Source organism: Microcaecilia unicolor, chromosome 10 (genome assembly GCF_901765095.1).
Source record: "Microcaecilia unicolor chromosome 10, aMicUni1.1, whole genome shotgun sequence".
Classification (NCBI taxonomy): Eukaryota; Metazoa; Chordata; class Amphibia; order Gymnophiona; family Siphonopidae; genus Microcaecilia; species Microcaecilia unicolor.
The window spans coordinates 124,865,745-124,879,314 of record NC_044040.1 but is presented as its reverse complement, the minus strand read 5'-3'; the positions used below and the strand labels follow the sequence as shown (position 1 = coordinate 124,879,314).

The window sequence follows — 13,570 nt, the reverse complement described above, 5'->3', positions numbered from 1 at the left end:
CTTCACTCGGGTTTGAACAGAGCTGTCTGAGTCTGAACAGATAAAAGGGTTAAAAGATTACCTTTGTTTATTGTTTGCTTGCTTTCATCTCACTCACCAGTCTCTGCTAAGCTTACCTGTTGGCTCAGGGGATCCTTGCCACAGTGTAAAAGCAGATGATTTTCATATTTTCCTTGTCATTTGCAGACCACCTGAAATTTGATCACCAATTCTGCAGCAAACAATATTGTAGCCTAAACTATAGGGCCAGTCCCAAGTTTGCCTTTGTTTTACAAGTAAGGGTTATTGTTGCTCTTAATTTTCCTGGATAATTCAAGCCTATATGTCCTAATTAAGGGGTATTTCTCTCAGCTCTGAAATGGTATTGCTTTATGTTTTGGCATAGAAGAAAAATTAAAGCAGTCTTCCTTGTCATCAACAGCAGATGAATCCATTAACTGATGGGTTGTATCCGCCTACCAGCAGGTGGAGATAGAGAACGCTGAAGAACCACAGTGACCCTTGGACGGCTAGCCCCATCTGCCTTCAGTATTTCTCTATCTCCCAGCAGGTGTGGACGTAGCTTGATCAGCTCCTAGATTTCTGCCTGGGGTGGCTCCTGTGCTTTGCCAGTTGAGCAGGGGTGTTGTGGCTGGTGGTGCCCACTTTAAAGGCATATAGGTTCGCCCTTTCCCTGCCTCCAACTTTTCTCACAGCGTTTAAAAAAAAAAAAAAAAAAAAAGCGCGCTTTTACTGCGTGGCTGTTATGAGTCTTTCTCCAGAGATTCTGGTTCAGTGCAGCTTGACCGGAGCTTGTTGACTCGGTCTTCTGAGGTGAGAGTGGTGCCCAGCTCCTCCAGGGAGGTTCCTGCGGACAGCGTTCCGAACGGGGTAAGTTTTGGCGCGAAGCCGCCATTTTATTGCTATATTTCCGTCCAGTTGGGTGATGGCTGCTGAAGGAGTTAAGCGCTGCTCCCGCTGTGGTAAGCGCAGGTCAACAGCGGGGCTTTGCAGTTCGTGCTCCTTAGACGCTTGAGCTAGTACAAGCATAGCGAGCGATGATTCTTCCCACTCGATGGAGCTAGCAGCGGGCGCCATTTTGGAAATGCCGCATGCCTCAACCCCCGCGATGGCGGAGGAATCTGAGTGCAGGGGGACGCCTCGTTTAGAGGCTGCCAGAGGAGCTCCAACCTCCATTTCACCTAATTCGGGGACGGAGGGCCAGGGTGAGGTTTTCTCCCCTGAGTTTGTGTTACTGATGCATAAGGTCTTCATGCTGAAAACAGCTTTGCCACAGGTGTCTGAAACTGCGTTGCATTCTGGGTTCCCTCCGGGTGTTGATGCCCCGGGGATGGCTTCAGATGTTATTTCCTCCCCCGAGCGTTGGAAACACGCTAAACATAGACGGGTAAATTCCCCGTCTGAAAGTGGCGCATATCCCCCCCCCCCCGTGGTCGGGCTATGGGGAGTCTGAGGGATCTGGCAGGCCCTCAGAGACAGATGATCCAGAGAAGAGTGACTGTTTGCCACTGGATTTGGATGATCCCAATGCAGTTCGGATTTTCCACCGCGATGAGCTGCCAGCTCTGATTGCTGACGCCTTGCAAGCCCTCTCGATTGATGATCCTCCTGAAGGCGAAGCCTCCTCTGTTAATCTTAGGATGGCGAATACTAAGAAGCCTAGACGGGCCTTTCCTGTGCATGACTCCATCCAGGAGCTTATTTCAGCTCAATGGTCTGACCCCGATGGGCCTTTGAAAGTGGCCAGGGCTATGGGTCAACTTTACCCTCTGAGTGAGGTCCACTTGGCCCTTTTTGGGATGCCTAAAGTGGACACCTTAGTCACGGCTGTGACAAAAAAGACCACTCTCCCAGTAGAGGGGAGGGGTCATTTTGAAAGACATGGAGGACCGGCGGCTAGAATCCGCATTGAAGCGGTTCTTTGAAATATCGGGCCTTGCCTTAAGGGCGTCTATTTGCAGTTCCTATGCAGCCCGCACCTGTCTTTCATGGTTACAACAGGCGGTGGAGCAGCCCGCAGAGGGTTTCTAAGGTTGCTCCGTGGATGGAGTCGGCCCTGTCATTTTTGGCTGATGCCCTTTATGATCTGGTCAGAGCTTCGGCTAAGCAGATGTCTGTGGCGGTTTCTGCCTGCCGACTTCTTTGGTTGCAGCATTGGGCGGCTGACATGGCCTCTAAGCAAAGGCTGGTGAGGTTACCCTTTCAGGGCCTCCTGTTCTTTGGAGAGGATTTGGAGAAGATTGTTAAAGATCTATGGGATTATAAGCCCCAGCGGTTACCTGAGGGTAGGCTGAGGCCTTCTTCCAAGGGTCCTATGTTTCCCCCCTCTTCCAGACCTCGCTTCCGTGAAGCTCGCAGGTATTGCCCGGGGCACTCTGCTGGGTTTTCTCAACTTGCCCGTTTTCAGCAGAGGAACGCCTTTCGCTCGGACAAACGTTCCGCAGCAGCCGGGTCACGGCCAGGAGTTCAGGGGCGTGCTCCACAATGATGGGACGCCGGTCCACTCCTCTATTCCTGCAGTAGGAGAACGTCTTTCCCTCTTTCTCGAGGAGTGGACCAAGATAACTTCGAATCAGTGGGTCCTGGACCTGATCAGAGAAGGTTACTGATTGGAATTCGGTGCCCTGGTGAGAGGCGTGTTTTTGGAGTCCCGATGCGGCACTGCTGTCAAACGGGTGGCGGTAGAAGAGACCTTGCAAGTCTTACTGCACCTCAGAGCGGTGATCCCGGTGCCTTCCGCCGAATGCGGCTGCAGTCGCTACTCCATTTATTTTGTGGTCCCTCGAAAAGGCGGGTCTTTCAGACCGATCCTCGACTTACGACAAGTAAACGAGGCCTTAAGAGTTAGACACTTCCGCATGGAAACCATGCGCTCCGTCATTGCGGCGGTTCAGCCAGGAGAGTTTCTTACGTCTCTGGACCTCAAGGAAGCTTACTTCACATTCCTATTTGGCCCCCGCACCAGCGGATCCTCCTGTTTGAGGTGTTGGGCCAGCATTTTCAGTTTCGGGCCTTGCCTTTCGGCCTAGCCACAGCTGCCCGTACCTTTTCCAAGGTAATGGTGGTGGTAGCTGCCTTTCTCAGGCGAGAGGGTATCAGAGTTCACCCTTATCTCGACGACTGGCTCATCAGAGCGGATTCGGCCTATGAAAGTCGTCTTGCCACAGCCAGAGTGGTGACAGTCCTGCAGACTCTGGGCTGGGTGGTCAATGTACTCAAAAGTCACCTGATCCCCCTCTCAGTCTCTCGAGTATTTGGGGGTCCGGTTCGACACGGCCTCAGGGTTTGTCTTTCTCCCCGACCATAAGAGGTGCAAGCTTCAGACAAAGGTCCATCTGCTCCTGCGAATGCTTCGCCCTCGAGCTTGGGACTTTGTCCAGCTGCTGGGGTTGATCACGGCCACCTTGGAGGTGGTTCCCTGGGTGAGAGCGCATATGAGGCCACTACAGATTGCCCTGCTCCATCAATGGTCTCCGATTTCCCAGGAATATCAACGCAGACTCACGTGGCTCCCTGCGGCCCGCACAGTATGGATTGGTGGCTCTCCGACAGGATGCTGCGACGAGGAATGCCGCTCGCACTTACTTCTTGGTGCCTGGTGATAACAGATGCCAGCCTTTTGTGCTGGGGAGTACATTGCCAGGGAAGCTATGCTCAGGGTCAGTTGACACCTGTGGAAGCAGGGTGGTCCATCAATCGCTTGGAACTGAGAGTGATATTCCAGGCTCTTTTGGCCTTCCACAAGACTCTGATGGGGCTTGCTGTCTATGTTCTGTCAGACAACACGACAGCAGCGGCCTACATCAATTGTCAGGGCGGCACTCAGTGCAGGGCCCTGGCTGTGGAGGCCGCTCAGATTTGCCACTGGGCCGAATTCCACCTGCAGCTTCTGTCAGCAGCTCACATAGCAGGTCAGAGCAACCTGTAAGCCGATTTTCTCAGCAGGCATCAAATCAACCCGGCAGAATGGGAACTGGCAGAAGAAGTGTTTCTTCAGATTTGTGCCAAATGGGGGACTCCCGGAATGGATCTTATGGCGTCAAGTACAAACGCCAAAGTCCCTCGCTTTTTCAGCAGACGGAGAGATCCTCGCTCTACGGGGTTGGATGCACTGGCTCAACCCTGGCCCTCGGGCCTCCTATATGTGTTCCCTCCTTGGCCCTTGATAGGGCGAGTCCTCCTGCGGATTCGACTACACCGAGGATTGCTGATTCTCATCGCTGCAGATTGGCCAAGGCGTCCATGGTATGCGGATCTCCGCCGGATGCTGGTGGAGGCCCCACTTCCTTTGCCTCGGGTTCCGAACCTGTTGGTTCAAGACTAGGTGACTATGGAGGATCCCTGCTGATTTGGTCTTATGGCCTGGCTCTTGAGAGGGCGCAATTGAGAGATAAGGGCTACTCTAACAAGGTCATCTCCACTCGCAAGCGGTCTACTTCCGCAGCCTATGCTTGGATATAGCGTAAGTTGAGGAGTGGTGTGCCCAGAAAGAGGACACACCTGCGCGGGCTATGGTCTTGTTGGTCCTGGACTTTTTTGCAGGATGGCTTACAAAAAGGCCTGGCTTACAGTTCCCTTCGGGTGCAAGTGGCAGCTTTGGCATGCTACCGAGGGAAGGTCTCTGGCTTGTCCCTTGCTGCTCATCCGGACATTGCCCGATTTCTCAGAGGGGTGCTTCGGCTCCACCCTCCCATGCAGTTGCCTTGTTCAGCCTGGAACCTGGGCTGGTGTTGAAGGCTCTCCAGCGTTTGCCTTTTGATCTGCTTAAGCGAGCATCTGAAAAGGATGTGACTCTTAAGACAGTCTTTTTGGTGGCCATTACATCGGCTAGATGCGTATCTGAGCTTCAGGCGCTTTCCTGTCGGGACCCTTTTCTGCAGTTCTCAGAGTCCGGGGTGACAGTACGTACAGTGCCTTCCTTTATGCCTAAGGTGGTTTCAGCGTTTCACCTAAACCAGCCCATTTTTCTACCTTCCTTTTCTAGGGAGGACTTTCCCGATTCCTTTGGGCAATTACATCTTTTGGATGTTCGCAGGGCTCTGTTGCAGTATCTACAGATGTCAAATGACTTCAGGACTTCTGATCATCTTTTTATCTTCTCGACAGGTCCTCGACACGGGTGCCCAGCGTCTGTTACTACTACTACTAATCATTTCTATAGCGCTACCAGTCGTACGCAGCGCTTCACAATTGAACATGAAGAAAAGACAGTGTCTGCTCAAAACAGCTTACAATCTAAATCAGGACAGACAGACAGGACAAATAAGGGATAAGGGTAGGACAGACAGATAGGATACATAGGGAAAAGGGACTATTGAAGAGAGGAAGACAAGATAAGGTATGAGCAGGTGCAGTGGCGTTCCTAGGGTGGCTGACACCCGATGCGGATCGCAAAACGATGAACACCCCCTGGGTGCATCTTTACCTGCTTGGGGGGTGCCGCGTGTCTGTTGGCAACGCTCGTTCTCTGCTCCCTCTGCCCCGGAATGGGTTACTTCCTGTTCCGGGGCAGAGGGAGAGAGGGAGCAGGCAACAAGCGTTGCCGACAGACGCGCGCCCCCCCCCCCCAAACGGCGAAACGACACCCCCCCCCCCCCCGGGTGCATCTTTACCTGCTTGGGGGGGGGGGGGGGGTGCCGCGCGCCTGTTGGTTTCACTCGTTACAGGAAGTAACCCGTTCCGGGGCAGAGAGAGCAGGGAACGAGCGTTGCCGACAGACGCGCGGCACCCCCCCCAGCGGCAGCAATGACAGGCAGGGAGATATCTTGGCCTGGATTTCTGCCGAGATTTCTGGTGTGGAGAGGTAGATCTGGGAGTCATCAGCGTAAAGGTGATATTGAAAACCGTGGGTTGAGATCAGAGCACCAAGGGAGGAAGTATAGATGGAGAAAAGGAGAGGTCCTAGGACAGATCCTTGAGGTGCACCCACTGAGAGCGGGATAGAGGAAGAGGAGGATCCACCAGAGTATACACTAAAAGTACACTGAGAGAGATAAGAAGTAAACCAAGAAAGAGCAAAGTTATGAAATCTAAGTGAGGACAGCATGCCAAGGAGTAGGCTGTGATCAACACTGTCAAAAGCAGCAGAAAGATCGAGAAGGATGAGGATAGAATAGAGCCCTTTGGATTTAGCCAGGAATAGATCATTGGAGACTTTAGCAAGTGCTGTTTCAGTTGAATGAAGGGGGCGAAAGCCAGATTGGAGTGGATCAAGAATAGCTTGAGAAGAAAGAAAGTCAAGGCAGCGACGGTGGACAGCATGTTCTAGTATCTTGGATAAGAAAGGGAGGAGAGAGATGGGGTGATAGTTGGAAGGAGAGGTAGGATCCAGAGAAGGTTTTTTGAGGAGTGGGGTGACTACAGCATGTTTGAAGGCATCAGGGACAGTCGCAGTGCAAAGTGACAGATTGAGGGTATGACAGATGAAAGGGGTGACAGCAGGAGAGATAGTGTTGAGTAGATGAGTGGGGATAGGGTCAATGGGGCAGGTGGTTAGTTTTGAGGATGAATGAAGAAGTAAAGTTTCTTCTTCAGTGATTTCTGAAAAGGAAGAAAAGGAGGCAGGGGTAAGAGGGTTGAGAGAGTGGACTAAGGGAAGAGGGGGTGGAGGAGAGCTGGTTGTGAATTCAAGTTTAATCTTGTGAACCTTATTGTGAAAGTAATCAGCCAAAGTCTGGGGAGAAAGTGAAGGGGGAGTTGGAGGAGAAGGCACTTTGAGGAGAGAGTTTAGCGTGGCAAAGAGACATCGAGGGTTCGAACCAATAGAGTTAGTCAATTGGATATAATAATCCTGTTTGGCAAGTTGGAGAGCAGATTGGAAGGAGGTCAGCAAGAATTTGAAGTATATGAAGTCAGCATGGGCACGAGATTTAAACCAAAGGCGTTCAGCAGAGCAGGCACAACATAGTAACATAGTAGATGACGGCAGAAAAAGACCTGCATGGTCCATCCAGTCTGCCCAACAAGACAAACATATGTGTAAACCTTACCTTGATTTGTACCTGCCTTATTCAGGGCACAGACCGTACAAGTCTGCGCAGCAGTACTTCCTGCCTCCCAACCACCAGTCCCGCCTCCCATCACCGGCTCTGGCACAGACCGTATAAGTCTGCCCTCCACTATCCTTGCCTCCCAACCACCAACCCTTCTTCCCCCCACCTGCTCCGCCACCCAATTTCGGCTAAGCTTCTGAGGATCCATTCCTTCTGCACAGGATTCCTTTATGCATATCCCACGCATGTTTGAATTCCGTTACCGTTTTCATCTCCACCACCTCCCGCGGGAGGGCATTCCATGCATCCACCACCCTCTTTGTGAAAAAATACTTCCTGACATCTTTCCTGAGGCTGCCCCCCTTCAACCTCATTTCATGTTCTCTCGTTCTACCGCCTTCCCATCTCCGGAAAAGATTTGTTTGCGGATTAATACCTTTCAAATATTTGAATGTCTGTATCATATCACCCATGTTCCTCCTTTCCTCCAGGGTATACATGTTCAGGTCAGCAAGTCTCTCCTCATACGTCTTGGAACGCAAATCCTGTACCATTCTCGTAGCTTTTCTTTGCACCGCTTTCATTTTTTTAACATCCTTCGCAAGGTACGGCCTCCAAAACTGAACACAATACCTCCAGGTGGGGCCTCACCAACGACTTGTACAGGGGCATCAATGCTTCCTTTCTTCTGCTGATCACACCTCTCTCTATACAGCCTAGCAACCTTCTCGCTACAGCCACCGCCTTGTCACACTGTTTCATCACCTTCAGATCCTCGGATACTATCACACCAAGATCCCTCTCCCCCTCAGTACCTATCAGACTCTCACCGCCTAACACATAAGTCTCTCTTGGGTTTCTACTCCCTAAGTGCATCACTTTGCATTTCTTCGCATTGAATTTTAATTGCCAAACCTTAGACCATTCTTCTAGCTTCCTCAGATCCTTTTTCATGCTTTCCACTCCCTCCCGGGTGTCCACTCTGTTGCAAATCTTAGTATCATCCGCAAATAGGCAAACTTTACCTTCTAACCCTACGGCAATGTCACTCACAAATATATTGAACAGAATCGGCCCCAGCACCGATCCCTGAGGCACTCCACTACTCATCTTTCCCTCCTCCGAGCGAACTCCATTTACCACCACCCTCTGTCGTCTGTCCGTCAACCAGTTCCTAATCCAGTTCACCACTTCTGGACCTATCTTCAGCCCATCGAGTTTATTTAAGAGCCTCCTGTGGGGAACCGTGTCAAAAGCTTTGCTACAAGAGCATAGGTAGTGGATAGTAGGGGTCAGCCAAGGCTGGGGTTTGGTACGTTTTACAGGACGAGACACAGGAGGAGCTAAAGTGTCCAGAGTAGATGACAAAATAGTATTGTAGGAAGAGACAGCCTCACTGACGGATTTGGTTGATATAGCAATATAGAAAAGATTAGAGATACTGGAGGACAGGATAGAAGGGTTAATAGCCAGTAGATTCCTAAACGTGTTGGTTAGAATAGGACAGGACTGAGGAGGAGGGTGTCTAAGTGTGAAGATGGTCAGATAGGGGAATAGTTGAGGCAAGGAAATTGGAGGGTGAGCAGTTGGAGAAGAATACAAGATCAAGACAGTGGCCATTCTGGTGAGTAGGGGCGGTGGAGCACAGTTAAAGATTGAAGGAGGATGTTAAGGCAAGAAATTGAGAAGTATAAGAGTTAGAGGGGTCATTAACATGAAAGTTAAAATCCCCAAGAATGAGGGAAGGAGATGAAGGTTCAAGAAAGAAGGAGAGCCAGGCATCAAAGTCAGTGAGAAAGGAAGAGGGGGATTTAGCAGGTGGTCGATAAATGACTGCTACCCGGAGAGGTAGAGGAGCGAATAGACTAATCGAGTGGACTTCGAAGGAAGAAAAGCAGTGAGACTGAGGTGTAAGAATGGGTTGAAATTTACAGGAGGGTGAGAGTAGTAGCCCGACACCATCTCCGCGGCCAACTGAGCGAGGAGTATGGGAGAAGAGATAACCTCCATGACATAGGGCCGCAACTGAAGCAGAGTCTTCAGGGTAAATCCAGGTTTCAGTTAGGGCAAGCAGATGAAGAGTATGAGAGATAAAGAGATCATGGATGTAGGAGAGTTTGTTGCAGACAGAGCGGGCGTTCCATAGAGCAGAAGAGAAGGGCAGAGAAGAAGGGGGGTGGAGAGGAATAGAAATAAGATTGGAGGTATCATGGTAAGGCCTGCACGAATAGGATAAGGTCACTATAGCCCGTTGGCTCAGGAAGTCATCTTTTCTGCGTATCTGCTTTCAGGGCGGGCTCCCCCTGAAGCATTTAAAGTGCATTCCACGAGAACGATTTCCTCCTTGTGGGCTGAAACAGGTGTCCTTTCTCTTCAAGAGATCTGTCATGCAGCTACTTGGGCTTCTCAGCTCTCGTTTGTACAGCATTACAGGCTGGATGTGGCAGTGAAGCAGGACGCGCATTTTGGAGCGCAGGTACTGGCTCGCGGACTTGCCTGTTCCCACCCTACGTAGGGAGTGCTTTTGTACATCCCATCAGTTAATGGATTCATCTGCTGTTGATGACAAGGAAGGGAAAATTAGGTTCTTACCTTGGTAATTTTCTTTCCTTTAGTCACAGCAGATGAATCCATGATCCCTCCCTGTCTGACTTTGTGTTTTTGTTCAGTTCTTTCATGCAGATATTGTATCTCATGAGGAGGAGTTGATGAACAGTTCTTACAGTTTCTACATGCTGTTCTATTGCAGGAGGTTGAGTTTGTCCCTCCTTTGTTTGGTTATTGCTCCGGTTCTGGGGCATTTGTTCGCTGTGAGGAAAGTTTATGTGATGTTACCTTTCTTATTCACTCTGCTTTGGAAATTTCAAATACTGAAGGCAGATGGGGCTAGCCGTCCAAGAGTCACTGTCATAGGCGGTCGGTGGCCCAACTGTTTGGGGAGGCTAAAGGGGGCGGGGTTAGGGGTGGGACCAGAGGCGGGACTTACATCCATAATTGTCTGACAACAGAAAAAAAATAAGTAAAAATAAGTCACAATTAATACCTTTTATTAAATTTAGATATTAAATATGTATCATGTCAAAGAATAAAGTGGTTGCTCAAAGCATGTACTAACCACAATTGCTCAACTGCAAAACACTATGCACAAATTTGTGCAAAAACACACTCAAACCTTACTGTACCATAACACTGGGCAGACCCTAATAAACCAATATACCACCCATACGGAAAATGCAGACCGTCAACAATATGAAACAAGGGATCATAATATCACAATTCTCATGTAGAGCCACAAAACACCCTTTTAGGGTGGAAAGTGTTCATAATGAGCTCCTTTTATGAACGACTATATGTAGATCCTTCAAGAGGTAGTGTGTCATGATTTAGGCTCTAAAACCCTTTCTGATGATTTGGTGCCACCTCAGTAAGGCCAATACACAATCTCTCCACTGCAAAACACTATACACAAACTTGTGCAAAAACACACTCATATAGCCTTACCAAACCATAACAGTACTAATTCCAAGGACAGGACGAGCTAAACCTTATGTGTGGAAAGGCAGCACTGTAATTACACGGGGCTCTAAAACTCCAGTGCACAACCTAGTGAAACAAAAAAAACAACAACCCAAAAAGGGCTGAAAGTACTACACGCTAGCAGAATACTGCACCTTGATCACACATGAAAAACACATGACACAACAGATATGAAGGCAAAATACTGAACTGGAAAGTTACCTCAAGAAGTCAGACTCAGCATGCAGCAATACTAGAGAAATTGAAATTTACATGCAAAACATCACAGATGCACATTTCCAAAAGCTGACATATTCCAGTTAATAAATTCTGAATAAAATACTTTTTTCTACCTTTGTTGTCTGATCATTTAGTTTTTCTATTCGCTTTGGTCCCAGTGTCTTCTGTTTTATGCAGTGTCTTCTTTCCATTTGATATTTTTTCTCTCACCATGTCCACTATCCTCCTGTGTCCTTATGCGTCCTGTCTACCATCTGTAGCCCTGTCCCTATCCTTCAGTATCCCGATCCAGCTCTTATATTCAACAGTTTTTCCCTCCATCCATATCCAGCATTTCTCCTCACTCCCCTCCATCCATGTGCATATACTTCCCTCCCCTCCATCCATGTCCAGCACCTTCCCTCTTTCTCTCCTACCATGCCATCCAGTGTTATCCCTCTTTCTCTCTCCATCCTTCCACCCATTATCCTCTCCCAATCCTTCCGTCCATTGTCTTCCTCTATCTCCCCTTCCTTCTAGACAGTTCTCTCTTGACCCTTTTCCATTCAGCATGTCCTCTCTCACCCCATCTTTCCAGTGTCTTTCCTCTTTCCCTCCCTACCAGTTTCTTCCCTCCTTCCAGCATTTTTCCTCTTCCTCCCTCCTTTCATCCAGCCAGCATTTCTCAGTCTGACAGCTAGGGTCTCCCCCAGTTTCTCCCCAGCAGCTTCTCTCTCTCTCCTGCCCATGTCCCCTCTTTCTCTCTCCATCTCTTTCTGTCTCTCCCCTGCTTTTTTCCATGTCCCTGGCTCTCCCCTGCTTTTTTCCATGGCCCCTCTTTCTCTCCCCATCTCTTTCTGGCTCTCCCCTGCTTTTTTTCCATGTCCCTGGCTCTCCTCTGCGCTTTTCTATGGCCCCTCTTTCTCTCCCATCTCTTTCTGGCTCTCCCCTGCTTTTTTTCCATGTCCCTGGCTCTCCTCTGCTCTTTTCCATGTCCCCTCTTTCTCTCCCTATTGCTCTCTGGCTCTCCACTGCGCTGGCCATGTCCCCTGGCTCTCCCCTGCTCTTCTTCTCTCTCCGCCTACTGTTTCCAGCCAATGGCCACGTTCTCTTCTCTCCCTCCGGCCCGGGCCTTTTTAGCTGACAGAAGAAGAAAAAGAAGCGCGGGGCCGCAGCAACGTTCAGACATGCGCTGTCGGCTCTGCTGGTCCTCTGCCCCCGGAACGGGAAATTGACGTCACGGGGCAGAGACCAGCAGAGCCGACAGCACATGTCTGAACGCTGCTGCGGCCCCGCGCTTCTTTTTCTTCTTATGCTGGCTCCGAGAGAAGCGGCGGCAGCGGATCAGCTGCATAGATGTCGTTCCTGGCTGCCGCTGCGCTGCTCAATAGAAGCGGCGGCAGCAGAAGATTTTGTCAGGAGTCTCGGCAGGGCTGCGGGGAAGGTCAGAGCTGGGCTGGGGAGGCTTAGCCTCCCCAAGCCTCTTATACGGGGCGCCTATGGTCACTGTGGTTCTTCAGTGTTCTCTATCTCCACCTGCTGGTAGGCGGATACAGCCCATCAGTTAATGGATTCATCGGCTGTGACTAAAGGAAAGAAAATTACCAAGGTAAGAACCTAATTTTTCCCATCTTAGTTGCATGCTGCCACTGTAAAAGAAGGATCCTTCAGAAGACCTCTCTCCTGTGGTTCCTACCATCACCTTCATAATTTTCTCCTCCTTTTATCTAATTATTATTTTTTTTATTTTTTAATAGCTGGTGGCAGTATTTTTGTAAAAGCTGACCATTGCCAAATAAATTAGGCCCCAGTAGTTAATACCGGGCCAAGTCCAGGCACAGGCATGGAATATCGGCATCTGACCAAACTCAAGGTTAATTTCTATCATGGAGCTGCTAAGTGTATGAGTGAGTGAGGTTTGCTTCTGCCCCCATCACCCCGCTGGAACAGAGAGTATGGTAGGCCTGAAAGTGTGTGTGTGTGGGGGGGGGGGGGGGGGGGTGTTAGGAGGGAGGGAGAGCAGTATGGTATACAGTGCAGGCTGATACCTGGTAGTTAATGTGAGTGCTGACCAATATTCAGTGCTGGCACTCACATAGCTAAGTTTAAGACAGCTTACGTGCAAGGTTAGCTATGTGGGTGCCGGTACTATATATTGCTGGCATCCACATAGCTACTGGCTCCACTCCCTGTAATGCTCCTGACCTGCTCACTTGAAACATGGCTGGTGAGTGCTGATATTCAGCAGCACTGTCTGGTTAAGTGCCACTGAATATTGGCAGCTGGGTTGGCACAAGCTACTTAAACCTCCAGGAGGCTCTCCTGCCCGTTTAAAGTGTTTTGAATATCAACTGATCTTTTTTTTTTCCTAATGTGAGACCTCATCATCGCATTTGTATCTTTGTGTGTAACAATTTTTATTGATGACAAAACAAAAACAAGCACATCTCAAATTGCAGTGATACAGCGTTCATCTGAAAGAATACATGCAATACAAACCATAATGCTATCTGTCATCCAGTATTAACCATTTGCATCCCCACCCCAAACTTCAAATAATTTTTAATACAACAATATTCAGCTGTAACCTAAATATAAATGCTAGGCATCCCACCCAGAGGGCATCTTATCTCCTTCTTCTGTATTCGTCAAGCCCCCTCCCTGCCCATCTTCAAATCCTTGCTCAAAGCCCACCTCTTCAGTGTCGCCTTTGGCACCTAAGCATGTCACCTCTATTTAGGAAATCTAGACTGCTGCCCCATCTTGATTGACTACACATTTTGTCCTTTAGATTGTAAGGTCCTATGAGCAGGGACTGTCCTTCTTTGTTAAATTGTACAGCG

The 13,570-nt window shown here is 49.4% G+C and overlaps 1 protein-coding gene across 1 annotated transcript in view; it reads left to right on the top strand.

Moving 5' to 3' along the window:
• Positions 1-13,570, top strand: part of YEATS2 (YEATS domain containing 2) — a 1,439,149-nt gene that overhangs the window by 671,190 nt on the left and 754,389 nt on the right.